The sequence below is a fragment of the Coregonus clupeaformis genome, chromosome 5 (assembly GCF_020615455.1).
Source record: "Coregonus clupeaformis isolate EN_2021a chromosome 5, ASM2061545v1, whole genome shotgun sequence".
Classification (NCBI taxonomy): Eukaryota; Metazoa; Chordata; class Actinopteri; order Salmoniformes; family Salmonidae; genus Coregonus; species Coregonus clupeaformis.
In genome coordinates, this window is record NC_059196.1 from 4,556,319 (window position 1) to 4,582,729 (window position 26,411).

Below are 26,411 nucleotides of genomic sequence, written 5' to 3' on the forward strand. Positions count from 1 at the left end.
AACTTGGTGGGGTAAACTTTTAAAAAATGTTTTAGATGCATGCCAGCAAAGCCACTACACAACACAACACAACACTAAGCAATACATTAATTGCACTATAACGGTGAAAAATGGTGCCCACAAACTGTTAGGGCCTACATATAGCTGTCCCAATAGCAGAGCTTTCTTTTCAGCACCATGGAGTGAAGCCTTAACACTGCTACACCTGGCTAACAGCAGAGCCTTGTCTGGCAGCGAAACAGTTCATTCAGCCTCATTTACTGCCTTTTAAAAAAACATAGCTGATATGGCTGACTTGCTTTAACATCTGACGACGAGCGGATAAGAGGCAATCCGTAATTTCGATTAAGACATTTATGAGCGAGCTAGGACGGACATAGTCAATATAACTATTTGTTCAGCACTTTTTAAATGAACAGCGACAGAATTCAGAACATGGGCCGTTCTTACAGTATTCTCCCTGTACACAAAGTCAGAACCGTAGGATAAATAAAAGGGGCATATAAGCAGACAATGAAAGCTCTTACAATATTAGATGATCACATTTCTCTAAAACAGGCTATAGGCTACATGTGCACCACCAAGTCAGAAAAGTAGGCTACGTTATGAAGGGGAAAGGGACCAAATTAGGGTGAGGCACATGGGCTACTAACAGCTTACTACACAACATACACTTAGTATTACTTTCTTAGCTACAGTATACATATCTCCCTGGCATAATACATCATTTATGCAGCAGCATACAATAAATTTTTGGACTCACTTGTTGTGCTGTGCTCACTTCAACAGGAAGGTGGCACAGCGGTCCTTGTGGGCAAACTTTGTCATCAAACTTTGTCATGGAAGTCTGGCATTCTCTGGATTTATGGTGCTTTCAAGACAACTGGGAACTCGGAGAAAAACATGGTTGAATCATGACGACAGTGATCTTCAGGTCGGAGCTCTAGAAAGAGGCAGAGTTCCCAACTTGGAATTCTGAGTTGGATGACCATTCAAAATGTATTTTCCCAGTCAGAGCTAGTTCCCAGTTGTCTTGAACTCACTGAAGTCTGAGATTTCCCAGTTCCGAGTTTCCAGTTGTTTTGAACACAGAAGTCATGCTGGATTGACAGCATGGCCAATGCCTATGGTGTTGAATGTTTATCCTTATAAACTTGGAAAAGCACTGAGCTACGCTGAAACACCTGCATTTTGGAGCTGCCTTACTCAAGAAAGCAAAAAAGAGACCAATTTTGTATGAGGCTTTATTAACTCAATTATTATCTTTTTTTACATTGTTTACATGTATTAATGCCAAAATAACATGCAAAACAAATTATTTTTAGTATTTAAATTTTTTAGCTAAACAGGTGGGGCTCAATACAAGTGACCTGCCCTGATTGACGGGTCGCCAATGGTCTGAGCAAACAAACATGGGAGAAAATGGGAGGAACCGACAGATGTATTGAGAGATGTTAAATGAGAGGTCATACAGACACATACATGTTGCTGTAAAACCATACAAAAAATAAAATAAAAACACTAGACTATATGTGTCATTCATAACACAATTTAAATATAAATTAATTGCTAAAAAACTGCTGCTCAAAATCTAGATTTAATGTGTATTATTTTATACAGTGGTTGAAAAAAGTATTTAGTCAGCCACCAATTGTGCAAGTTCTCCCACTTAAAAAGATGAGAGAGGCATGTAAATTGAGGGAAAAAAATCCAGAAAATCACATTGTAGGATTTTTAATGAATTTATTTGCAAATTATGGTGGAAAATAAGTATTTGGTCACCTACAAACAAGCAAGATTTCTGGCTCTCACAGACCTGTAACTTCTTCTTTAAGAGGCTCCTCTGTCCTCCACTCGTTACCTGTATTAATGGCACCTGTTTGAACTTGTTATCAGTATAAAAGACACCTGTCCACAACCTCAAACAGTCACACTCCAAACTCCACTATGGCCAAGACCAAAGAGCTGTCAAAGGACACCAGAAACAAAATTGTAGACCTGCACCAGGCTGGGAAGACTGAATCTGCAATAGGTAAGCAGCTTGGTTTGAAGAAATCAACTGTGGGAGCAATTATTAGGAAATGGAAGACATACAAGACCACTGATAATCTCCCTCGATCTGGGGCTCCACGCAAGATCTCACCCCGTGGGGTCAAAATGATCACAAGAACGGTGAGCAAAAATCCCAGAACCACACGGGGGGACCTAGTGAATGACCTGCAGAGAGCTGGGACCAAAGTAACAAAGCCTACCATCAGTAACACACTACGCCGCCAGGGACTCAAATCCTGCAGTGCCAGACGTGTCCCCCTGTTTAAGCCAGTACATGTCCAGGCCCGTCTGAAGTTTGCTAGAGTGCATTTGGATGATCCAGAAGAGGATTGGGAGAATGTCATATGGTCAGATGAAACCAAAATATAACTTTTTGGTAAAAACTCAACTCGTCGTGTTTGGAGGACAAAGAATGCTGAGTTGCATCCAAAGAACACCATACCTACTGTGAAGCATGGGGGTGGAAACATCATGCTTTGGGGCTGTTTTTCTGCAAAGGGACCAGGACGACTGATCTGTGTAAAGGAAAGAATGAATGGGGCCATGTATCGTGAGATTTTGAGTGAAAACCTCCTTCCATCAGCAAGGGCATTGAAGATGAAACGTGGCTTGGTCTTTCAGCATGACAATGATCCCAAACACACCGCCCGGGCAACGAAGGAGTGGCTTCGTAAGAAGCATTTCAAGGTCCTGGAGTGGCCTAGCCAGTCTCCAGATCTCAACCCCATAGAAAATCTTTGGAGGGAGTTGAAAGTCCGTGTTGCCCAGCGACAGCCCCAAAATATCACTGCTCTAGAGGAGATCTGCATGGAGGAATGGGCCAAAATACCAGCAACAGTGTGTGAAAACCTTGTGAAGACTTACAGAAAATGTTTGACCTGTGTCATTGCCAACAAAGGGTATATAACAAAGTATTGAGAAACTTTTGTTATTGACCAAATCATTATCTTCCACCATAATTTGCAAATAAATTCATTAAAAATCTATGCAAAGGACCCTGCACATGCATGCTTATCAGTTTAATTTCTTTGTCCTCCCAATGACATTCATGCAAAATCCCAAAGTGTCATATCTTTGCTCACAGCTGGCATGTGTAACTAAAGGATTATGCAAGCACTCTCCACAAGCAAATAGATTTCTCCCACAGAAGAACTGATAGTTATGCAGCCTATATCTGTCCGCCAGGCATTCACAATAGATGTTACAAATGATCACTTTTACTTGTTTTAATACTGCATTTCAGAGGGAAAGTGGGAGAGAGAGAAAGATGTGAGAGAGGAATAGAGTCAGGGAGAGGGGATAAATAGGAAAATGATAAACATACACTGAGTGTACGAAACATTAGGAACTCTTTCCATGAGGTGAAAGCTATGATCCCTTTTTGATGTCTCCTGTTAAATCCACTTCAATCCGTGTAGATGAAGCGGAGGAGACAGGTTAAAGAAGGATTTTTCAGCCTCGAGACAACTGAGACATGGATTGTGTGTGTGCGCCATTCAGAGGGTGAATGGGCAAGACAAAATATGTGCCTTTGAACAGAGTATGGTAGCAGGTGCCAGGCGCACCAGTTTGAGTGTGTCAAGAACTGCAACGCTGCTTGGTTTTTCACACTCAACAGTTTCCCATGTGTATCAAGAATGGTCCACCACCCAAAGGACATCCAGCCAACTTGACACAACTGTGGGAAGCATTTGGCCAACATCCCTGTGGAGTCAACATGGGCCAGCATCCCTGTGGAACACTTTCGACACCTTGTAGAGTCCATGTCCCTAAGAATTGAGGCTGTTCTGAGGGCAAAAGGGGGTGCAACTCAATATTAGGAAGGTGTACTTTATGTTTTATACATACAGTGCATTCGGAAAGTATTCAGACCCCTTGACTTTTTACACTTTTTGTTACGTTACAGCCTTATTCTAAAATTGATTTTTTTTTATATATCCTCTCAATCTACACACAATACCCCATAATGACAAAGTGAAAACAGGTTTTTAGAAATGTTTGCAAATGTATTAAAAATACTGTTATGATGAGTTTCTGGTATGGAGAAGTTCAGGATGTAAGAGAAAGTAGCAAACACTCAGATGGAAGTTTGATTTACATTTATTTCAGTACTGGATCACATAAGACGAACGTGCTTTGCCTCTTATCACATGACTAAATTACATAGACTCTCTCTCAGCCTATATAGTGCTCTTCCAGTCTACTTTTATCCTACCCAGTTGCTAACTATTACTAGCTGCCACTCACTTCCTACATATCATTCCTCTCATTGGTGTCATATCGCACCCTAGCCAGGCCATTCCATCACGCACCAATCCTAAGATTAGCACTAGTGGCTCCCAATCTATCTTGGCACACCGACCCTCTGCTCCTCACTCATGATACCACTAACACGTGGCTTTCCTCGCTCTCTCATATAATTTACAATCTTTATAATATTGGATCAAACACTTCATATCAAATACTAAACAGAAAGTATTCAGACCCTTTGCTTCTAGGCAAATCCCCGCCTTATCTTAGATCACTGGTCACCATAGCAACACCCACCCATTGTATGTGTTCCAGCAGGTATATCTCACTGGTCATCCCCAAAGCCAACACCTCCTTTGGCCGCCATTCCTTCCAATTCTCTGCTGCAAATGACTGGAACGAACTGCAAAAATATCTGAAGCTAGAGACACTTATCTCCCTCACTAACTTTAAGCATCAGTTGTCAGAGCAGCTTACCGATCACTGCACCTGTACACAGCCCATCTGTAATTAGCCCACCCAACTACCTCATCCCCATATTGTTATTTACATTGTTATTTATTTTGCTCATTTGCACCCCACTATCTCTATTTGCACATCATCTTCTGCACATCTATCACTACAGTGTTAATACTAAATTGTAATTATTTTGCCTATTTATTGCCTTACCTCCATAACTTTCTACATTTGCACACACTGTATATAGATTTTCTATTGTGTTATTGACTGTACGTTTTGTTTATTCCATATGTAACTCTGTGTTGTTGTTGTTTTTATCGCACTGCTTTGCTTTATCTTGGCCAGGTCGCAGTTGTAAATGAGAACTTGTTCTCATCTGGCTTACCTGGTTAAATAAAGGTGAAATAAATAAATAAAGACTCAAAATTGAGCTCCGGTGCATCCTGTTTCCATTGATCATCCTTGAGACGTTTCTACAACTTGATTGGAGTCCACCTGTGGTAAATGAAATTAATTGGACATGATTTGGAAAGGCACACACCTGTCTACATAAGTTCCCACAGTTGACAGTGAATGTCAGAGCAAAAACCAAGCCGTGAGGTCGAAGGAATTGTCCGTAGAGCTCCGAGACAGGATTGTGTCGAGGCACAGATCTGCGGAAGGGTACTAAAATATGTCTGCAGCGTTGAAGGTCCCCAAGAACATAGTGGCCATCATTCTTAAATGGAAGAAGTTTGGAACCACCAAGACTCTTCCTAGAGCTGGCCGCCCGGCCAAACTGAGCAATCGGGGGAGAAGGGCCTTGGTCAGGGAGGTGACCAAGAACCCGATGGTCACTTTGACAGAGCTCCAGAGTTCCTCTGTGGAGATGGGAGAACCTTCCAGAAGGACAACCATCTCTGCAGCACTCCACTAATCAGGCCTTTATGGTAGAGTGTTCAGACGGAAGCCAATCCTCAGTAAAAAGGCACATGACAGCCCGCTTGGAGTTTGCCAAAAGGCACCTAAATACTCACAGACCATCAGAAACAAGATTCTCTGGTCTGATGAAATCAAGACTAAACTCTTTGGCCTGATTGCCAAGCGTCACGTCTGGAGGAAACCTGGCACCATCCCTACGGTGAAGCATGGTGGTGGCAGCATCATGCTGTGGAGATGTTTTTCAGCTGCAGGGACTGGGAGACTAGTCAGCATCGTGGGAAAGATGAACGGAGCAAAGTAGAGAGAGATCCTGGATAAAAACCTGCTCCAGAGCGCTCAGGACCTCAGACTGGGGTGAAGGTTCACCTTCCAACAGGACAACAACCCTAAGCACACAGCCAAGACAACGCAGGAGTGGCTTCGGGACAAGTCTCTGAATCTCCTTGAGTGGCCCAGCCAGAACCCGGACTTGAATCCAATCGAACATCTCTGGAGAGACCTGAAAATAGCTGTGCAGCGACGCTCCCCATTCAACCTGACAGAGCTTGAGAGGATCTGCAGAGAAGAATAGGAGAAACTCACCAAATACAGGTGTGCCAAGCTTGTAGCATCATACCCAAGAAGACTTGAGGCTGTAATCGCTGCCAAAGGTGCTTCAACAAAGTTTTTTATTTTATTTATTTTTATTTAACCTTTATTTAACCAGGTAAGCCAGTTGAGAACAAGTTCTCATTTACAACTGCGACCTGGCCAAGATAAAGCAAAGCAGTGCGATAAAAACAACAACAACACAGAGTTACATATGGGGTAAAACAAAACATAAAGTCAAAAATACAACAGAAAATATATATACAGTGTGTGCAAATGTAGCAAGTTATGGAGGTAAGGCAATAAATAGGCTATAGTGCAAAATAATTACAATTAGTATTAACACTGGAATGATAGATGTGCAAGAGATGATGTGCAAATAGAGATACTGGGGTGCAAATGAGCAAAATAAATAACAATATGGGGATGAGGTAGTTGGGTGGGCTAATTTCAGAAGGGCTGTGTACAGGTGCAGTGATCGGTAAGCTGCTCTGACAACTGATGCTTAAAGTTAGTGAGGGAGATAAGAGTCTCCAGCTTCAGAGATTTTTGCAAATCGTTCCAGTCATTGGCAGCAGAGAACTGGAAGGAATGGCGGCCAAAGGAGGTGTACTGAGTAAAGGGTCTGAATACTTATGTAAATGTTATATTTCCGTTTTTCTTTGTCATTATGGGGTTTTGTGTGTAGATTGATTAGGAAAAATAACAATTTTATCAATTTTAGAATAAGGCTGTAATGTAACAAATTGTGGAAAAAGTCAAGGGATCTGAATACTTCCCGAATGCACTGTGTATTTGTACACTATTATTCTCAACAACAAAAATATGTTTTACATAAAATTTGCTAAATTGCTCACTGACAAATGAAATACATTTGTAATATAAAATAACAAAAAAAAAAGGAGATATCAAAGAATATTAGTCAAGTCTTTCAATCTTTAAAGGTGCATTTGTCAAAATAGGATTTTGGCCATGGGGACTTGGTTGATTGATGGTGTGCAGGTAAACACCAGGTGTCCAGTTAAGACCTGACCCATGCTTTTTTACTGTACAGAATGTCTTTATCAAAACAGCAAAAGGGCTAATGGAGTAACATATGACCACTGTGCCTAGTATCAAACACAAGCTATTCGAAACCTCTCTCCTACAGTAGGTTCTGACAGAGGAGTCTGTCTGTTTACCATACAGTACATGGATACTTCAGTCAGTATCCCTCTATGGAAGACTATTAATTAGTATTGATCTGGAAGAGAACACAGTGACAGGACAATATCTGACTTGAAATACTGAGGAAACAGGTGACCCAAAGTCCCCTTTGATTCAAAGCCGAAAAGTTGAGAACCATCCCAGGCCTTTTAGCTGAGTGAGCATGCTCACAGCCCAGCGACGCAGCCCCAATGTCAGCTAATTATTCCTGTTGGAAAACGAGAGCTCTCTCTCTCCTCTCATTTGGGTAGGAAATAGAAAGCCTGCATGAGGTAAAGACAGTATGAGAGGGGCTTGGTAATGGCAGTTACTGTACATCCCTACAAGCAGCTATTTACATTACAAATGCAACAGTCCTTTGGAGTAGGCAAAAATGTATTATCAAATAGAATGGGAGAAGCGAAGGCATTACTTTATTGCCAGCAAAGGTAAACATAGTACACTATCTTTTGATGATTGTGGTCAGAGACTACTAAATGCCAAACAGGCAGGTTCATAAAGCTCCAATTGTAGAGACTCCAGGAGGAATATATCCTTGAGAATGTTTTTTTTATTTGATCGGTAGATGAACCATTTGAGAGAGCTGGAGAATTTGGCTTAGAGAAACAGACAACAATTACACTTGCCCTAGGAGGCCATGGGAATATGACCAGGTTTCCATGGTAACAAGTACAGCAGAAAGTAACAGGAAAATCAATTCAGATTGAGCTTTTTTTCTCTATATATTATTTATTTAATTTCACTATGGCTAGAAAGCATGCTTTTGCTCTAAAACCCAATTTAACTATTTTTCTATCATCATACTTAATTACGATGATTGAGGCACTTAACATTTCTCAAACAGCAAAAAAAAGGTACTTCAAATATGTTCAAAGCACACCAGCAATATACCCTGAAAATTAAATGTGAAATTAGTGCTTTAAAATACATGGATATGTGCTGGTACATGCAGCAGAAATCATCCTGTGGGACCGCAGAAACATCTCTCCCTCTCTCTTGCTCCTTCCCTCCCTCCTTCACTCACTCGCTCCCTCCCTCTACTCCTTGCTCCATCAGAGAGGCAGCAGCAGCTGTATGCAGGTGATAAGACTGTGCAGCAGCAAGAGCTGCTCTGATTGGCTGGCTGAACTCCTACACGGATGTGAAGATTGCAGGCTGCGTCTGTCAAAAGGTCAGTCTCCACAGCCGCCACCTTGTGACGTCACAGTCAACAACACTATGAAAGGCTCCATAATACCAAAGGAAGACAGGGACAGATAATTGCTTCCCATTTCACTGCGGTTTGCACAAAATGGAAAATGTCAAGAGTGCACCTACCAAGCCCAAGGCAGATGTCTGTGCATCTCAAAATCAATCGCATCCCTACTTTATGAGCCTCACTTTTGCTATTTCAGGTAAGCTGAATCAGATTTGTTACATTAGTGCAGGGCTGCAACAAAAGCCTGCACACCCAGTTAGCTATCCAGAAGAGTTGGCCACCCCTTTTCTAGACCGTAAGCATCTTTGTGACAGCCTGGAGAGAGCCACACCACCACCCTGCTGCCACCAGAAGCACTCAAACGCCCAATCCTAGACCAACTCCTAGACCCTCCCATGCTACCCAACCCCCTAAACCATATCACCATGCTAACACTAATTGCTATACTCTCCTGATGAGGAACCATCTGACGGTCCGTCAGTCCTGGATGGATGGATGGATAGACAGCAATGCACACAAACCCACTACACACCGCAGGTCTGATACTCACATTCAGGGGAGACATACTGTAGTGTAGGCTGAAGGGGGAAGGAGTGGTCAAAGACATGCCACTGGTGCACTTTGTCCATGTTCCTAGGGTTAGTGTTAAGGAAGAAGGGAGAGGGGGAAAGAAGAAGAAGGACTTGGCCATATAGGGTTGTAGAAAAGGGGCCAATGAAGTTTGATGTTTCATCCATCAAAACAGAAATGGAAGGTCACCTTAAAATGATAATACTGGCAGGCAGCAGTGGCGAGGAGCACTGCTACACTGTAGACACACTGTATAGTAACACTAATAACAGATTTGTATCTAATATAAAAAACTATCTAGATATCCACCAACAACACCAAAACTGCAATTCCATTTGTTGTCTGAGATGAGTTCTTTGTTGCACAAGAAACAGTTTCACTCCACTTGATTAGTTTACTTCAGTGTCTTTAACGTCTTGACCGTTTCCAATCAGCGTTAAGGCCCCCAGTATGGGCAGAATGGCTCACGGCTTTAGTGTGAAAGTTTAATGGACTAAATGCGATTTACTGTATTTTTCTAGATTGACCACCCTGAGAGGAAGATGCATTCATCTCAGATTGGAAGGATGACGTAGAGAAATAAAATCCCTTTGGTCAGTCAGTGGTGCTTTAGTTTCTTTAAGTGCCTTTTTTCAAGGCTTTTAAGATGGGATCAGACACTGTTGCATTCTGGGAGGTTGATTGAACATCAATTGGCCTCTCTTCTCTGTTTATCCAGTGTTCTTCTCCAGACCATATGGGAGGCGCCAACCACAACCCTCGCCACCTGCCACCAACACACCCCGACCAGGGGACGCCTGCCCCACTGCACCATGGGTTACACAACCCCAAATCTAGAAGTGGTTTATAAACAGAAATTAATTGGTTGTTCCGCCTGTAATTATCTAACGCCGTGCTTATTACTAATCTGTTTCTTGGCCAGCTGCCATGATGTAGGCTGGCCCGGGTCCAGTCCACCTGTACAGAAGTGTAATCCATAAGCACTGGAAAGGCCCGTTCCCGTTCCGACAACTGATGGCAAACTGCAACATACCATAAACCCATCACTGCTTATTAAAGATTAAACCACGCTTAGTACCCATCGCTCCACAGATCACCACCTAATCATTTTCATCCTAAGTGGCCTAATGGCTTCCATATTGCTCTTATTTATCAGTAAACTGTGATGTAAGAACGCCTGCTCAGCACTCTAACTGTGATCAACAGTTGTTGTTTTCTATAGCTTTGCTAGGCTGGGTGGCAGGCAGGCACTGTATCAGCAGGAAATCTGGTGCTCGGCCTCCTCAATTGAAAATTGCTATAATACTGCAGTAATACTGCAGTAATGTATCAGCAGGAAATCTGGTGTTCGGCCTCCTCAATAGAAAATTGCTATACTATAGTAATACTGCAGTAATACTCTGACCTCTTAATTTATACTGTACATCCCTCCTTAAAAGAGGTGAGTGCACCTCATACAATTTGTTTTACTCATGTTGTACAATGTGAAAATACACAAACAATTATATCCCTCCCTCCATGGTTGGGGTCACTTCAAATTGAAGTCACTGAATTCAGGAAGTATTCTGATTTTTTTATTTTAAAATTGAACATCTGAAATTAATTGCTTCTCCTCTTCAGTTTATTCAGAAGTCATGAAAATAGTTGCCCTTTTCTCAATGATTGAATTGGAAATATAGATTAATTCCGGAATTGACAGACTTCAATTTTGAATTGACCCTAACACTGCCTCCATCCCTCTGTCCCACATCACAGAAAAGCTGAGGACTACAAACATCAGACAGCAATAGCAAACACAGTAGGTTACTCGTTTGCTACAATATGCCATCTTGACATATTGTCACGCCCTGACTCTGAGGACTTGTATTTGTTGAGTCAGGGTGTGTATTTTCCGTGTTGGGTGTTGCTATGTTGATTTCTATGTTTTAGATCTAGTATGTACAGATCTATGTTGGCCGGGGTGGTTCCCAATCAGAGGCAGCTGTAGCTCGTTGTCTCTGATTGGGGACCATACTTAGGCAGCATTTTGGCACCTGTTAGTTGTGGGATCTTGTTCCATGTGAGGTATGTTATTTGTCTACCTTGGACTTCACGTTTCGTTTGTTGTTTTGGTTGTGCGTTTATTCGTTAAATAAACATGAATGCATATCACGCTGCGCCTTGGTCCTTCTCGTTCGTAAACGATCGTGACAGAAGATCCCACCAATCCTGGACCAAGCAGCGTGCCGAGGAGAGAGGATGGACTTGGGAGGAGATGAGCGAGAGTTTGGCAAGAGGGATGGAGGCCATGATCACGGGGGAGAGACAACCCCAAAAAAAATGTGGGGGGGGGGGCACACGCCGTGGAAGACGAGGCAGCGGGAGGCCGCGATAGAGCGGTTCCGCTGTTTAGCAGAGGAGGCCACCAGATTAGGGGGGTCATTGGTTCAGAGGGAGCAGAAGGAAAGTGTAGAGGCACGGCGAGAGGAGCTGATTAGGCAGCAGAAGGAGCGGGGGTTAATGAAGGAACCCAGTCCCGCTCCTCGCACCAATCAAGTGGTGCGTGCCGCCAGCCCGGTCCGGCCTGTTCCTGTCCCTCGCACCAAGCCAGTGGTGCGCGTCGCCAGCCCGGTCCGGCCTGTTCCTGTCCCTCGCACCAATCAAGTGGTGCGTGCCGCCAGCCCGGTCCGGCCTGTTCCTGTCCCTCGCACCAAGCCAGTGGTGCGCGTCGCCAGCCCGGTCCGGCCTGTTCCTGTCCCTCGCACCAAGCCAGTGGTGCGCGTCGCCAGCCCGGTTCGGCCTGTTCCTGCCCCTCGCACCAAGCCCGTGGTGCGCGTCGCCAGCCCGGTCCGGCCTGTTCCTGCCCCTCGCACCAAGCCAGTGGTGCGCGTCGCCAGCCCGGTCCGACCTGTTCCTGTCCCTCGCACCAAGTCTGTGGTGCGCGTCGCCAGCCCGGCCCGGCCTGTTCCTGCTCCCCGCACCAGGCCAGTGGTGCACGTCGCCAGTCCGGTACGGCCCGTTCCTGCTCCCCGCACCAAGCCAGTGGTGCGCGTCGTCAGCCCAGTCCGGCCCGTTCCTGCTCCCCGCACCAAGCCAGGGGTGCGCGTCATCAGCCAAGTTCGGCCCGTTCCTGCTCCCCGCACCAAGCCAGTGGTGCGTGTGTCCAGTCCGGCATGGCCCGTGCCTGTTCCACCGGTGCCTGGTCCGGCACCGGTCAGCTGCTCCACTCCGGAGCCAGAGCAATCCGCTCCACCGGTGTCCAGTCCAGCTCTGGTCAGCGGCTCCACTCCGGAGCCAGAGCAGTCCGCTCCACCGGTGCCTGATCGAGCTCCGGTCAGCGGCTCTACTCCGGAGCCAGAGCAGTTCGATCCACCATCGTCGGGTCCAGCTCCAGTGAGCGGTTCCAGTCCAGACCCAGACATCAGCCCCTCTCCAGGTTCGGGGTCTCCCACACCAGGGTCCAGACAGGGCTTGGTACGTCGTGGGAGGAAGGAGAGGGGAAGCAGCACGCAACAGGGAGGTGGAGAGTAAGTGGTGGTACACCCGGAGCCGGATCCGCCTCCGAGGCGGAATGCCCACCCGGCCCCTACCCTGTTATGTTTATGTGGCGCGGTCGGAGTCCGCACCTTTGGGGGGGGGTACTGTCACGCCCTGACTCTGAGGACTTGTATTTGTTGAGTCAGATTGTGTATTTTCCGTGTTGGGTGTTGCTATGTTGATTTCTATGTTTTAGATCTAGTATGTGCAGATCTATGTTGGCCGGGGTGGTTCCCAATCAGAGGCAGCTGTAGCTCGTTGTCTCTGATTGGGGACCATACTTAGGCAGCCTTTTGGCACCTGTTAGTTGTGGGATCTTGTTCCGTGTGAGGTATGTTATTTGTCTACCTTGGACTTCACGTTTCGTTTGTTGTTTTGGTTGTGCGTTTATTCGTTAAATAAACATGAATGCATATCACGCTGCGCCTTGGTCCTTCTCGTTCGTAAACGATCGTGACACATATGAATAAAATAGAAGAACAAAATGTAATCTATGGTTCATATTGAGGGCTGAGTTGTGTGAAACAATATGATTTTAACATGAAATGAAAACCCAGCAGTGTGGTTCTCAATTGTGATTAGCGATTTTTTAAACACTTTTTTGGTTACCACATGATTCCTTATGAGTTATTTCATAGTTTTGATGTCTTCACTATTATTTTACAATGTAGAAAATAGTAAAAATAAAGAAAAACCCTTGAATGAGTAGGTGTGTCCAAACTTTTGACTGGTACTGTACATTTAGATCAACAACCCACCCCAGACCATCTCCTCTGCTCACTCCACTCACATAAAAAAGGGTCCATTCTCCCCTCACCCCAATTCCCAAAACTCCACTTCACACAGCATTCATGCTGCAAATGCACAAATGCATCCTTCAGCTCATGTTCCCATAATTCTCTCTGGTAGCCACGTGGTTAATGCACACAAATATTGATATTTATGGATTGTATCCTTCTACACACACGCACACACTCACAGACGCACACACACTCCCAATACCCCATCTCCCCAAGCTTTTCAGCAGCTGTGCATGAGTAGACTATGAACTGGGATCTAGTGGAAGATGAGGGTCAGCATTTCAGTTGCTGCTGCTCTGGGTGGAGCAGGAGTAAAATGGAGGCTTTACTGCAGGGTGGGAGGAATAGCACACGCAGGCACCACGCACGAAGGCATGCACGCACACACACACTAGCCCAGGGCTGCCTCGCAATCGTTCTGTGGTTAGATAGAGATCATGCTCTCCCTCTTTCTGAGAGAGAGAGAGAGAGAGAGAGAGATAACAGTGTGGCCTATGCAATGCAGTATGGATGCCTTTGTTTACCAAGGAAAGCTTCAGCCTCTCCCACTCTCCGCTCCATCTTCTTCTTCCCCCTCGGCAGACTAACAGAACCAGTAAGAGCTTCTTTCTGCCCTCTTTTCAAAGTTGGCCTGACTGTCAATCCCAGTGAAAAATGGGGAGGTGTCATGAAGCTGCTGTGTGATGATAGCTTCCTTCCTTCCCTACTCTAGCTCCTGTAAGGGCATCCCAGACATTATGGAGATTGGCTGGTTACGACACTGATGCTATTAGCAGGCAAACTCCTTGATAAGCTTTGATTAGCACTGCTCAAGTACCTTGAATGAGGGTGAGTGGCGTCAAGAGCAGCGTGAGAGATTGCTGAGGCATTTAAACAGTTAGTGTAGAGTACACAGTTGTGAAGCAGCCCACATAAATGTGTCTGAAAAATGTATCCAGGGGTTCTGGTAACGCTCGGATCATTGGACGTCACATTTGCATAAACCAAATAGAAAACAGTGTTTTGCAGCCAGCAGGAAATTGACTCGGGCCTTCTGCCAAGTGTTACGCAATGGAGGAGGGTAGGCTGGCAGTCAAGGCCAGTAAATGAGGAGCAGGAAGAAGACTCACTGATCATCCGGGATAGAGACTTTAAGACTACATCAGTAGAATCGTAAGGCCCTTTTCTCTGGCCACTACGACCCGTGAGCCCTAATAGAAGGTCAAATCCAGAAGATTATACAGTATATATGACTGCATTTAATACCATTATGGTATTGTACCAACACTAAGAAACAGGAAAGCTGCTCAGTATACAACGCTATCACCAATACATCTAATAACAAATGCCTTTCAACAACATTCCTTATAAGTGAGCAAGTGAAAGAGGTGATGAGAAGGAGAGGGAGAAAGAGAGAGAGAAGGAGAGGGGAGAGAGAAGGAGAGGGAGAAAGAGAGGAGAGAGAAGGAGAGGGGAGAGAGAAGGAGAGGGAGAAAGAGAGGAGAGAGAAGGAGAGGGAGAAAGAGAGGAGAGAGAAGGAGAGGGAGAAAGAGAGGAGAGAGAAGGAGAGGGAGAAAGAGAGGAGAGAGAAGGAGAGGGAGAAAGAGAGGAGAGAGAAGTGGAGGGAGAAAGAGAGGAGAGAGAAGAGGAGTGAGAGGCTTACAGTCATCCCTCTCCTCCAGCATTGCAGTAAGCCTGTGCCTTAATGCTTGAGAAAAGCTTCCCTTGCACCATCTCCAGCTTAATCTTCAGCTTGAAAATATGAAAGGCACGTGTGTTTGTTCTAATGAGAAAGCACTATCTCCAGGCACCAGAGGACCAGTCTCTACTTTTCCTCCCAGCAACAGTAGACAGACACTGGCCATCTCACTCATACACAGGCCTTGTACCTGTATGTCTGTCTGTCTGTCTGTCTGGGGCAATTTGATCTACCAGGCTACAAAGTTGGTGCAAAAAAGTTTGATGCAGCAGCACTATGGCAACATCCTGACACTTAAATTAACATTTAAATATGTGCAAATGTTTGCGAACGCCAGCAAACAACATGTGTAAGATACTGTATACACAGTATGCCGTTTGCTCAAGACAAAGTCCCACCTCACATGGATGAATACAAGTTTCCCAGTAGGTGCAGAGTGTAGCATCATTGGAGGAGACTGAAACCCAGAGGACCAATGCAGGGCCATGCAGAGACGTGCTCTGAATGAGACAGGTTCACTGTGCAGCAAACCCCACCTCTGCTTCATCCAGCAAAACAAAGAGGAAGAGTGTGAGAGAGAAGAGAGGAAGAAGAAGTTATTGTATAACCATAGGACTCATAATTGCATTGTAAATCCCCCATCCAAGGGGAATACAAACCTGTTTGACAACATGTTGTGTACATCCCTTAGAGAGCTAGTTTTCATCAGCGTTTTTCCATCAAGGCCCCCTCATTAAATTGGATCACATGTGAAAGGTGAGAGACAAAGGCAAAGCAGATGCAGAAGACAAAAAGATGTGCCATCCAGCCCATCCCGTATTCATCAGCCCCACCACTTGATACACACACATAAAAAAGCTGGAGATGCATTAGGTGTCCCATATAAAAGACAGCTGCTCTGCAAGCTCCACTCCTCTGCTTTTTTCTCTTTCATCTCCCTATTAGCTCTGTCAGTTGTTTATCAAAAGCAGTGAGGAGCCGAGCGGCTGCCATGAATTTGAAAAGCCGCACGGCGAGGTACATTTTATAATGCATGACAGGTTAATGGTAAGTTAGTGGCAACATTGTGAGTTGCGGTGCTCATTCAAATTGAAAACAGGGCCACTTCAAATGACTACTAAGCAGTCCTTATTTTAAGAGATCATTCATATTGTAATTAACTTTTCAATCACAGTTGATTAATTAGAACCAGCCCTAGTCTGTAATTATACATATTCTTTCCCCTGACATGAATCACTGGAAATTCAAAGGTTTCAGATGAGACGCAATGCAAACCAGTCCCTTGTACATATTAGAATATGATTTTTAAGATATATAGGGTAACACCTTAGCTGTCTACTGTAAAGGGATTATATGATACATGAATCTATAACATACATACATATTTTATTGAACAACCACAAAGAAAATGATTGTATAGTGAAAATAATAGCTACATCTATAATAATAACAATTATTTGTTAGCTAATACTGATGTTTCTAAACAGATTAAAAACCAACATGTATAATAACTGCCATCAGAGGCTCAAGCTGGTTGAGGTGGATCTGTTGTGTGTGGAATGTGTTTTGGTCTTTGAATTCCAATAGAAAGGCTGACTGCGGATGTGTGCTTGATGTAACTGTTCCCAACAAAAACCTTGGATTAATAATTTAGCACAGCAGTTGGATAGCTTTATTTTGTGTCCACCGAGACCAAGTCTTCTTTCATGAAAAATTTAGAGTGCAGGGTTGGCAACCCTCAGAGAAGAATAGGTTGGGTCAAACTGCTCTGTTTCCAGGCCTGGTTGATAACCTCATGCTAACATATATTCAAACATATACACACACACACAACCAGGAATCAAACCCCTGGTAAAGAAATAAAACACACACCCTTTAATGCCCATTGTAACCCCTGCTCACGCCATAAACATATCCTCTCCATAACAGTGTAAGGTGCATTTGCTCATGCATCAGAACATCATCAAATATTTAGCAGGGAAAGAGCACTGATTCTGGCCATGCTGATGATGCTTCTGACAGGCCTCGTGTGGCTTGATAGTTATTGGAATAAACAGAGACAATCCCATCTAGGTTGTTTTTAATGCATGTCAAGCACTTCTAAGAACTGGGTGATGATAAAACACATCACTGCTCCTACACATTATTCACCTTTATAACACCCTGGCTGTTTTGCAGTAAAAATTGAAAATATAAAAATAAAGGTTCCATAAGACTACAATACTGCATGACCTAAACTCATTATAAATCATATAATATATCCTTACAGCAGCAGAAACAGTAATGCCCTCGACTAGCAACCAGTACACAGAGACATGGATCACAGAAGGGATCTTTGTGCTTGAGCAGACACATTTAAAATGTCACTAAAACATGTCCCACAATTTGCCCTCTGTCAAATGGCATGAGGTGTGTGCTTGTCTATATTTTTCTAAATGACCCATATAGAGCAAAATTGCCCAGAGGGTGGGCATCAATCGAACGTTTAATGTACAATATCAACCTGTGCAATGAATGGTTCCAATCGAGGGGTGGGGGGGTCAATATGACAGACAGCCATTAGCTTGGCTATAAGTGTAGGAAGACAGGATTCCATGGTGCTCCAGTAATAGCTGACTGAGACCACAAACAGGTAAGTCACAGAGAGACAGAACAGTGGCCCAAGAACACAGAGCAGAGCAGGGAAGGCTTCCCATGCAGAAAACTTGGGATCCATAGCACTGTCTGTGTAAACAAATCTTATTTTGTTAGCTTCACCTACGAATCACTCCTCTGAACGTGTAATCCAATAGCTGATTTGAAGAGTCCAAGCAAGGAATTGAACAAAATTCTGACCAAGATATACAAATGTTGTCTTACCTGAGGATAGTGAGACTGTGTCTTTCTCCCACGATACGACAGTGACGTAAGACTCCACGGAGGCAGGGATAATGCACTTGAAGACCGCTACATTGCCTCTCATGGCTTTCTGGTCTTCCACCCGGACCGTGTAGGGTTCCCGAAATACTGAGGATAGCAAGAGGGGTGGCATTTGGCAAAAGCAAATGAAATACATATAAGCAGAAATTAAGAATGAAAACAACAACAGTTACTGTTTAAAATAAACACTTACCGGCCTTAATGTGGACATCTTGGCTTCTTATTTTCCCTGAAGGATTTTCAGCTGTGCAATAGTAGGTATTGTCATGGATTAGCTTACTAAAGCTGGAGGGGAGGAAGTTAAAGATCTGGAGGGTGCCATTGGGGTGCACGTGGCGTATCCCAGGCACATCGTAGATCTCCTCTCCGGTGGCCAGGTACCAGCGCAGCGAGGCGGGGGGCACGCCTGCAGCAGGACAGGGCACCAGGGTCCCTGTGGTGCTGGCAAACACTACCTCTTGCAGAGATGCATTGACAAAATATAAGCTGGAACGTAGATCTTCACTAAAAACTGCAAGAGAGGAGAACAAAGAGAACAAAAACATTAGATGACATGACAACTGACTTGAACGGGTATACTACAGGCGTAGAATCTTAATTTGATCACACTTTGTTGCTAAGAATTTTCCTGCTGAGATAATGCAGATCAGCTTCATGATTTACATAAATTCACTGAAAACCCGCACTAACACACGGTTTTATTAAAGGTAATACACTTTTCACATAGCCTAATTTTGGCCAGCTAATAGCCTAACCACCGATCAAGCAACATTATGGACTAAACTTTCAAATCCTGTTGCTGCAGGATTCTTTTGCTGCGACAATACTGGTCAAATTAAGATCCAATATATATGTATGTTTACTTCTAAATATAGAACAGTAGTTATTTACTTGGCCATGATGAAACCAATAAATGCTTTTGTTATGGACCAGATGTTTACAGTGTCTTTAATGTGGACCTTTTTAGTCATCATCTAATCCTTGATACCGCTTAAATCACATTCATTACATAAAAGTAAAATAACAGGCACTGAAGTGAGGTCATTTGCTCATACACAGCATTGAACATGTATGCTGCTTTGGTTGAGCAGGGGACCAACAAGGGGGAAAAGAGTGTTGATGATGTAAAAGTGTGTGTCATTACGTAGCTCCCTTGGAAGGGAGTGAAACACAAAGTGGGACCAATTAGTATCAGGTGGCTCAGAGCTAATTGCTAGGTGGTTAATTTCTGAGTGGTGTATAAACTGAGTGTACAAAACATTATGAACACCTGCTCTTTCCATGACATATTGATATAATTTGTTAAATCCACTTCAATCAGTGTAGATGAAGGGGAGGAGACAGGTTAAATAAGTATTTTAAAGCCTTGAGACAATTGAGGCATGAATTGTGTATGTGTGCCATTCAGAGGGTCAACGGGTAAGACAAATAATAATAATAATAATAATAATAATAATAATAATAATAATAATAATAATAATAATAATAATAATAGCCAAGATTTAAGTGCCTGAATGGGGTATGGTAGTAGATGCCTGGGCTGCTGGGTTTCTCACGCTCAACAGTTTCCAATGTGTATCAAGAACGGTCCACCACCCAAAATACATCCAGCCAACTTGACACAACAACTGTGGGAAGCATTGGAGTCAACATGGGCCAGCATCCCTGTGGAACGCTTTCGACACCTTGTAGAGTCCATGCCCCAACGAATTGAGGCTGTTCTGAGGGAAAATATTGGTGCAACTCAATATTAAGAAGCGTTCTTAATGTTTTGTACACTCAGTGCATAACTTCTCCTGGCTGAGCATGGCCCTGTGCCTGCCTGCTGCCTACCTCTGGATCTCTGTCTGGTGTCAGAGTCAGTGCCTAGAAGTAAATGTCTTACCAGTGACAGCCAGCTAGGCCTCCCTGGGGATAAAACATTTTAGCACTTCATAAATTTCTAACAAAGTTTCAAATCTCAGTGGTTTCCACCCTCTCTCTGCTCCAGCGGCTTTGACCAGCAAAGATATACACTCAAACACTCCAAACACACAATCATGCGTGCACACACACACAATAAAAACTCATAATTACACAAATAAAAACTGCAAAAAATACTATAAGTTTATTTTTTTATGTGGGAATCACTGAGTATCCATAGCTAGGTTTCCATCCAATTGACGACAGATTTTCATGTGAATATTCTAAAATCCGCATAAAGAAAATTGTGTATTTTCCCACCAGTGGTGTGTTTGCACCAAACTGACTTGTTGCGGATAAAAATCAGTGCATGATGACAAGTAGTCCACACAAAATGTACTTTTTCGTTTAAGTTTTCATGTACCGAATACAAATCTAAATTTGAATGTGTTTCTATCGCATTTTCAACTCTACCGATAGTTTTGTCACAAATGTGCCTACTCTGGTCTTGGCACGTGCGCTCTAGCGAACAGCTCGCAGATACAGTGCGGGTAGGGTAGTCTACATTATGAGATTATTATGGATAAGAGCAAGATTCTTTTTTTGTCAAACGGCAGCCAAGCAACGATCATCACGCCACCAGAATAAGACCATCGATATGAAAGGAGCATAAAGCTCATCACCGGGAACTTTCACCACTCTGTGAAGTTCATCATAACTTATTTCATCTGTATCCTAATAAACTGCATGGTTTTCCAAGTCGTAGTGGGAGGACCACACACCATATCATCGCATGACTCCAAGTTTACTTCGATATGATGGTTATTATATAAATATTTGCGCACAAAGGTATTTCCACCGCCATTTCTCGCGTAATACATTTTACAGACAAAAAAAGATCCCACCATGTCGAACGAACAAATTATCTGTCTGCATTTATACTAATTTGTACCGAAACTTCCATATTGCTCTACTCAGCGGTTTCTGATGTGAGAGTTTCTGTTCAGTCCAGAGGTAAGTTGACATCACTGGTAGCCACTCTGACTTATCAGTTGATCCCAATTGCTGTGGTAGGCGTTAAAGAAAACGCACTCCTGTATAATCAGTGGCTCATCCATAATTGTATTTCTAATGGCACACTATGAGTCAGTCATACAGTGTTGTCTATGGCAGAGAGGCGGCCTGAGAGAATCCCTGGCTGTGACTAAGCTCATTCCTTAATGGGTGATGGAGGCGCTAGCTGAGCATTAGCCTCCTCAGATTGATCAATCTGTCAATGGCAGCCATACACACAGAGGATAGGGATGACTCATGATGCACACCCACACTTTCACAGACACTTAAGGGTATCCTGAGTCTAGCTGCGTTGCGCCCATGACTTCCAACAGAGGGCTACCCAGGACACTGATTCTTGCCCTCATTTGCTTGTGCTCTCTCCTCTCTCTCTCTCTCTCATATCAAGGCTCCGTTTATGTCTGATTGATTCTGTCCTGTTTGTGGTCCTAGCAACATAGCTGCAGGAAGGTTTGAATTTTGTCTAGGATGGACCTAGGCTTATCTATTGAAGCCCATCATGGTTTGCCCAATAATAAATAAATAACATTGATTGAGAAAAAAAGACTAGTTCTATCAAAGGTGTGCCTGTTTAAATCTTCTAACACTTATGGTGGCAAAAATTACTGTAATAATGTTTATCTAGTGTATCTATGCATTTAACTAAAGTCTGTTATAATGTTTATCCAGTGTATCTATGCATTTAATTAAAGTCATATGATGTACTAATGAGACTTGCTCCCAACACTTCCCCTTTGTCTACGTAACTGACTCATGGTTTTGCACTTACAGACAAAATGCTGTTATTCCATATCCTGTTATTTATCAGTAGACTGAACTAAGCTGTAAGAGACGAGCAGGACAAATGTTTTCGGTTCCTTTTAGAAACAGTGTAGAGACAATGAGCATTGAGAAAAGACCTCACCACAGACCAACCACAGATTATCAGTTGCATAGTCCTTTGACTGTACATTAAGGTCACCAACCAGTACTTCCTCACTGCTATTGTTCTGTCTGTTTGTCACACCACCCAAAGGGGGGTTGTACTTTTTCTTATAAAAACGGAGACCCAACTCTTTTTCGTTGGGCTCTTAACTCTGCACCTGTGTGATTGTTAACCCCTCCAGAATTGCAATTCTTATAATAAAATAAGTTGTTTCAAGAATCTACAGTCGCTCTTCCTTTCTGGTTAGAATTTCCACCACACACTAGTGACACAAGAAGTCCTTTCCAGTCATTTCATACAGAAAAAACACTGATGATGTGATGCGTGTGATAGAAGGAGTCAGGCGCAGGAGAGTAATACGCATCCAAAGAGTTTATTCCGTTGATAAACAGTTGCGCAAGCATGCGACAACAAAACTCAGGCACAAGGGAAATATCTACCCTGGCAACAACAAGGTAAGGGTAGCTCAACCGAGCTACACACCGCTCACTACAAACAATCACCCACACAGACAAGGAAGCAGAGGGAACACTTATACAATGACCACTTGGGGATAAGGACCAGGTGTGTGTGATTAATTAGACAAGACAAGTGGAGTGATGATAAATGGATCGGCAGCAGCTAGTAAGCCGGTGACGACGAACGCCGAAACCTGCCCGAACAAGGAGGGGAGGCAGCCTCGGCGGAAGTCGTGACATTACCACCCCCTTGACGCGTGGCTCCAGCAGCGCGCCGACCCCGACCTCGGGGACAGCCAGGAGGACGCGGAGCAGGGCGAGCCGGATGGCGACGGTGGAAATCCCGTAACATGGAGGGATCGAGGATATCCCTCACCGGAACCCAGCACCGTTCCTCCGGACCGTACCCCTCCCACTCCACGAGGTACTGAAGGCCCCCCACCCGACGCCTCGAATCCAGGATGGAACGGACAGAGTACGCCGGGGCCCCCTCGATGTTCAGAGGAGGTGGAGGGACCTCCCGCACCTCAGACTCCTGGAGCGGACCAGCTACCACCGGCCTGAGGAGAGACACATGAAACGAGGGGGTGAATATGGTAATCAGGGGGAAGTAATAACCTATAAGTGACCTTGTTGACTCTACGCAGAACTTTGAACGGCCCCACAAACCGCAGGCTCAGCTTCCGGCAGGGCAGGCAGAGGGGCAGATTCTGGGTCGAGAGCCAGACCCGATCCCCCGGTACAAAGACGGGGGCCTCACTGCGGTGGCGGTCAGCGTTGGCATTCTGACGACGCACGGCGCGTTGGAGGTGAACGTGGGCAGCATCCCACGTCTCCTCCGCCCGCCGAAACCAGTCATCCACCGCAGGAGCCTCGGTCTGGCTCTGGTGCCACGGTGCCAGAACCGGTTGGTAACCTAGAATACACTGGAAAGGCGTTAGGTTAGTGGGAGGAGTGGCGGAGAGAGTTCTGGGCATATTCTGCCCATGGCAAAAACACCGACCACTCCCCGGCTGGTCCTGGCAGTATGACCGCAGGAACCTACCCTCGTCCTGATTTACCCGTTCCACCTGCCCATTACTCTCGGGGTGAAACCCAGAGGTCAGGCTGACTGAGACCCGGATAAACCACCGATAATAGTTGGAAAGGCCAAGGAAGCGCTGCACCTCCTTAACCGTGGTTGGAGTCGGCCAATTACGCACAGCTGAAATGCGATCTCCCTCCATCTCCACACCTGAGGTGGAAATGCGATATCCAAGGAAGGAGACGGACTGCTGGAAAAACATACACTTCTCTGCCTTAGCATAAAGGTCATTTTCCAACAGTCGGGCCAGCACCTTGCGAACCAGGGACACATGCACAGCGCGCGCAGCGGAATACACCAGGATGTCATCGATGTAGACTACTACACCGCGACCAAGCATGTCCCAAAACACCTCGTTCACAAAGGACTGGAAAACAGATGGAGCATTCATCAAACCGTAGGGCATCACCAGGTATTCATAATGCCCCAAGGTTGTGCTGAATGCTGTTTTCCACTCATCTCCCTCTCGGATATGCACCAGGTTGTACGCACTCCTGAGGTCCAATTTGGTGAAGAAGCGTGCCCCATGCATTGATTCAATCACTGAAGGAATGAGGGGGAGAGGATAACTAAATCTTATCGTTTCCCTGTTCAGTGGTCGATAATCAATGCACGGGCGCAGAAGAAACTCGAGGAGGCGGGTGAAGTGGAGGGACGTATATACAGTGAGGGAAAAAAGTATTTGATCCCCTGCTGATTTTGTACGTTTGCCCACTGACAAAGACATGATCAGTCTATAATTTTAATGGTAGGTTTATTTGAACAGTGAGAGACAGAATAACAACAACAAAATCCAGAAAAACGCATGTCAAAAATGTTATAAATTGATTTGCATTTTAAATGAGGGAAATAAGTATTTGACCCCTCTGCAAAACATGACTTAGTACTTGGTGGCAAAACCCTTGTTGGCAATCACAGAGGTCAGACGTTTCTTGTAGTTGGCCACCAGGTTTGCACACATCTCAGGAGGTATTTTGTTCCACTCCTCTTTGCAGATCTTCTCCAAGTCATTAAGGTTTTGAGGCTGATGTTTGGCAACTCAAACCTTCAGCTCCCTCCACAGATTTTCTATGGGATTAAGGTCTGGAGACTGGCTAGGCCACTCCAGGACCTTAATGTGCTTCTTCTTGAGCCACTCCTTTGTTGCCTTGGCCGTGTATTTTGGGTCATTGTCATGCTGGAATACCCATCCACGACCCATTTTCAATGCCCTGGCTGAGGGAAGGAGGTTCTCACCCAAGATTTGACGGTACATGGCCCCGTCCATTGTCCCTTTGATGCGGTGAAGTTGTCCTGTCCCCTTAGCAGAAAAACACCCCCAAAGCATAATGTTTCCACCTCCATGTTTGACAGTGGGGATGGTGTTCTTGGGGTTATAGGCAGCATTCCTCCTCCTCCAAACACGGCGAGTTGAGTTGATGCCAAAGAGCTCGATTTTGGTCTCATCTGACCACAACACTTTCACCCAGTTCTCCTCTGAATCATTCAGATGTTCATTGGCAAACTTCAGACGGGCATGTATATGTGCTTTCTTGAGCAGGGGGACCTTTGCGGGTGCTGCAGGAATTCAGTCCTTTACGGCGAGGTGTTACCAATTGTTTTCTTGGTGACTATGGTCCCAGCTGCCTTGAGATCATTGGACAAGATCCTCCCGTGTAGTTCTGGGCTGATTCCTCACCGTCTCATGATCATTGCAACTCCACGAGGTGAGATCTTGCATGGAGCCCCAGGCCGAGGGAGATTGATAGTTATTTTGTGTTTCTTCCATTTGCGAATAATCGCACCAACTGTTGTCACCTTCTCACCAAGCTGCTTGCCGATGGTCTTGTAGCCCATTCCAGCCTTGTGTAGGTCTACAATCTTGTCCCTGACATCCTTGGAGAGCTCTTTGGTCTTGGCCATGGTGGAGAGTTTGGAATCTGATTGATTGATTGATTGCTTCTGTGGACAGGTGTCTTTTATACAGGTAACAAACTGAGATTAGGAGCACTCCCTTTAAGAGTGTGCTCCTAATCTCAGCCCGTTCCCTGTAAAAAAAGACACCTGGGAGCCAGAAATCTTTCTGATTGAGAGGGGGTCAAATACTTATTTTCCTCATTAAAATGCAAATCAATTTAGAACATTTTTGACATGCATTTGTTATTCTGTCTCTCACTGTTCAAATAAACCTACCACTAAAATTATAGACTGATCATTTGTTTGTCAGTGGGCAAACGTACAAAATCAGCAGGGGATCAAATACTTTTTTCCCCTCACTGTACCCCTGACGCAGGGACTCGGTGACATATGTTTCCATACCACCGTTTCAGCCTGTGACAGGGGGTATATATGACTCCTGGGAGGTACAGCGTCTACCCAGAGATTTATCGCGCAAACCCCCGCCCGATGAGGTGGTAATTTAGTAGCCTGCATATTAGAGAACGCTTGCGCCAGATCTAGGTATTCAGGGGAAATGCGCACGGTGGAGGTACTGTCTGGACTTTCCACCGTGGTTGCACCAACGGAAACACCTAGACACCTACCCTGACACTCTCGCGTCCACCCCGTGAGAACCCTCTGCGGCCATGAGAAGGTGGGGTTGTGGAGTGCTAACCAGGGGATACCTAATACCACAGGGAAAGCAGGAGACTCAATAATGGAAAAAGTAACCTGCTCACAATGTCTCCTGGGTAATCATGGTGACTGGTGCAGTAACTTCCTTAACCAACCCGGACCCTAATGGTCGACTATCAAGTGCTCTGATGGGGCGTGGAATGGATAGGGGAATCAATGGAATGCCTATACGGTGTGCGAATGCCCTGTCTATAAAGT

General features: G+C 44.7%; 1 pseudogene; it reads right to left on the reverse strand.

The window, feature by feature from the left end:
- Positions 1-26,411, reverse strand: part of LOC121558977 — a 170,432-nt pseudogene that overhangs the window by 121,354 nt on the left and 22,667 nt on the right.